The following is a 4,171-nucleotide window of genomic DNA, read 5'->3' on the forward strand; positions in this document are numbered from 1 at the left end:
CTCTTTGTGGTTTTTCTTTATTTCTCTCTAAATATTAAGGCAGATGGTGGTGCTTCCAGCGTATGGCTCCAAACAGTCACTCCTCTGATTTATTTGGTGTTTATGATAGGCTGCTGCCGAGTCCAGCTCAGTTCATTTGAAGCAGGTCTGCTTTAAATTATATTTCAACATGAATAATTGACACATGGCAATCTGACATCAGCACAAAATTGCTGAGCAAGTTGTAATCAGTAACACCAGGTTAGGAGCTACTGTTATGCTTTTACTCAAAAGTACTGAAACGGATATTTAGTGAGACGGAACAAACTGCAGTGTAGATAAAGTCTGACTTTCCTTCACTGTGCCATTTGTGACACCTTTTTCAGAGATCTGGACCTTTTAGGTCTTTAAACTGCTTTATTTAAGGGGAGGCAGTGTGAAAGGGGCCCATTTCTAGCAGCAGCTTTGCAATCAAAAGCTGAAACTCCATCTAACTCCAGAATCTCTGCTTTTGGGGTTTGGAAGGTGACCGAAAAGCTTAGTGCTTTATGGATCAAAGGACACGTGCAGAGAAGTGGCTCATGCTGGAGTAGCCTGAAACACTCCTCAGTGATTCTGTTATTGTTTGATTCCACTGCAACTGACTTGAAATAAACATGCATGTGGTGCAAGATGTATGTTCTCGAGAGTTGTGCGCTTTAAAGACTAAGAACTCAGTTGTGGACTTGTTAGGGTATTTGTAATTGATAGATTTATTTTATCACATAAGTGTTTGATCCTAAAGCTGCAGAGAGAGTTTCCAGAACATATTAAATATACTCAACAATTCAGGCAAGATGCAGTGTCAAAGCCCTCAAGTGTAAGAATATTTTGTACTAATGATGAATAAACTTGCTTTAATATGTTTTGTAAGGAATAACATTTAGTTTCAACTCAACCATCCTGGGTTTTTGAACAGTCTGGGATCCAGTTCACTGTAAACTATAATTTCATCACCCCTCCAGACCAACTCTTCAGATCAAACACCACTTCAGATGAGTAGTTCTGGTTTCTTATGTCTGTGTTATGGCATTTTCAAACAGCTGGACTGAGGTTCTTGTTTCATGCCTGAAACCAGTCCTTTCAAACCCTGGTATGGTCTCATTCATTATGTCTGCCAAAACATAGCTTTGATTGACATTCTCTTGACTGGTTTTTAGTGTGTGGGTGGCTAGAGAGTTGAAGTGTGATGAAGTGGGGAACTTTGTTGCAAATGATAAATATTGCTGCCTGGAACCTGGGTTTGGGCATCACGACAGCAGCCTGCTTCATTTCCCAAGCAGCTCTGATGAACAGCAAGCAACACTGAGCTGGAAGGAGAGAAGTAGAAAATCTAACTGACCAATGGATCGCAAAAGTCAAGGGCTCAGAGATGGAAGAGCACCACAGAGAAGCCTGTGAATGGAGCTAAATAACAAGAAAGAAAATTGGGGTAAAGACTTGTGCGAGAATTGAATGGACTTCTGAGCATACGGTAAGTTGGTCAAAACAGCTGGGTATTCCTTTAAATCGCAGTAAGTTAACTTACAATGGAAATGTTACTACCGAGGAATCGGGTAACGTTTCCAGCAACTAGTCATGTGTGTCATTATAGTGTAGAAGAAAGGTGAGCACCAACCAAATATGAAATGCAATCATAAAAACCTTTATTTTTTGCTGAATGACCAGAAGTGTTTTTGCAGAACTTTGGGAACCATATCATTGGATATAATGTCAACACTTGTTTGACATCTGCTTGAAATTCTGTTATTATTTGAGTCTTCATTTTGTAAGTATTTGGTTGTATCAGATGTTCTGTGATCTTATTTTCTGAAATAAGAGTGGGGCAAGTCTTAACTTAAACCGACTTTGACCTTTGAACAACAAATTCTGATCGGTTTATCTTGAATCCAGGTGATCATTCATGCTAAATTAGAGAAAACTAGCCCGAGGCTAACTTAGTCAACATTTGGTCAGCACATTGTTAGTTTTTAACAACCAGCTCTTTAAAATGAAAAACAAACCCATTGACCAATTGCTGTTGATACTGTATGACAGGCTTAGTTGACACCATCAGAATGTAATTATTTCAGTTGAACAGACATCTGAAATAAAAAATAAGATAGCCGATAGCCTTAATTAATGATGTGCCTAATGTTACAGAATGCCTATAAACACTGAAGTAATGCCACATTGTTACAAATGCTTCTTCCATCCCAATAATGTTAGTTATTTTAGCTAGTTATGCTAGCTTGGTTATGGTTTGCCCAGCTACTTTGTTGCTACTTACTTACAATATTAGCTAATAGTACTTTCAGTGATATAATATTAGCAAAATACAACTTGGTTTGTAGATGCCACAGGTCCAGTACGTACATCATATTCTGAAGAGGTGACATTCCATGTGCCAATTGCCAGTGTTGGTAGCCGGGGTTCGGTCTGCCAGGGCCTCCACTCCTGGTCGCCGCCCGGCTCACAATGCTGGTGATGGGCCTGCAGGAGGATGAGCCCATGTCCCGTATTTGGGGACATGGGCTCATCCTCCCCGGGCCTGGCTCCAAGGCAGGGCCCAGTAACCCTATCCAGGGTGAACTGCTCCCCTGGTGTTCTGCTCATAGGGGGTCTTCTGAGTCGCTCTTTGTCTGGTCCCTCACCCAGGACCCCTCCACATCGAAAGGAGCCAGTCGAGGTGGTTTGGGCATCTGACAAGATGCCTCGTGGGCAACTCCTTGGCGAGGTGTACCGAGCATGTCCCACCGAGAGGAGGCCCTGGAGCAGACACAGGACATGCTGGAGAGATTATATCTCACTGCTGGCCTGGGAATGCCTTGATGATCCCCTGGACAAGCTGGAGGAGGAGGCTGGGAGAGCGAGATCTGGGCTTCTCTGCTTAAGCTGCTGCCCCTGCGACCTGGCCCCTGATAACCAGAAGATGGATGGATGGATCTTCTGAAGAGTAGGGACAGGATTACTGGGAGGTGGATGTTACTGGATTGCATTTGTCATCCAAATTCAGTGCTAATTTTAGCCAAATTTTGATCAAATCAACAGAGAGTAATGTGATTGAGCATGCTTTTCTGCCCTCTACATTCACAAGGATATTAGCAGTTGGTCGGTTGTCAAGCTAGTGCTGCTAATTTCTCTATGTGGTGCCATTATAGCATTGTGAAAGAAGAACTAAGTCATTTCTGTAACTTTAATCTGTTCTTCTGCTAAATTGACTTTTAGGTCACACGTGAGTGCCACTCTAAGTCTGTTTTGCTTTATTTTTCAAAATTAGTTGTCACTGTGTTTGCACTTTTTTACGAGAAGAGCTAGATAAAAGATCTGAAAAGTTAACTACACTGATTAATTTTCTTTAATAAAAAGGACAACAGGGCAGCAGCCCTGGGTTTTTGACAAATATAGAGAAAGAAAGACAGAGGTCACAGGTTGACTTCAGCTGCCAGGAAGTATTCCAAGCTGATCATCTTGCATCACATCTTCTGGGCCTTACATAACAAGCCCCTCAGTCTGGCACAACAATTCCCTTGTTTTCATTCCATAATAGAGTAGTTACGTAACCAAGAGCGGACACCTCTGACCTGTTCCTCTGGGTGAGGTAGGGTTTGGTGGTATGGGCTGATGTAAAGAGTCCAAAAAGGCTAAGCACTTCAGCTTTGGGAGAGCAACACATGTCTCGAGAGGATAAGATGTCTCCCCCTGCTGTGGTCTCCCCACAGACAAATGAAAACACACGAAGAACCATCTCTGTGTCATCCTCATACTACCTCTCTCCCCACTCTGGCTGACCATATGTCCATATTTACTGAGAGATCAGCTGGGCTTTGGCACTATGTCAGAATACACAAGCACACGCACAGAGTTTGTATTTGTGTGAGTGCGTTAGCATGTTTGATGACTTTTGTGGCGCTTACACACAGATGATGTTTTCAATCCTTTTGGGATCCATGTTTTCATTGCACGCATACTTAAGGCCAAATGAATGCACAACTGTGCTGGACTTGTGTGACTGCGCGTGTGAGTACGTGTGTGACGTGAGGAGTATTGCAGTGAGGATTGTATATCGCTTGATCCCTGTAGTACCGCTAATGTATGTCAGAGCTTGATATAGTCGTTCTGAATGGCCCTGGGAGTGATAAGCTGATTAAAACGCTGGGGCAGATGGGATCTC

Source organism: Maylandia zebra, linkage group LG20 (genome assembly GCF_041146795.1).
Source record: "Maylandia zebra isolate NMK-2024a linkage group LG20, Mzebra_GT3a, whole genome shotgun sequence".
NCBI classification, from domain to species: Eukaryota; Metazoa; Chordata; class Actinopteri; order Cichliformes; family Cichlidae; genus Maylandia; species Maylandia zebra.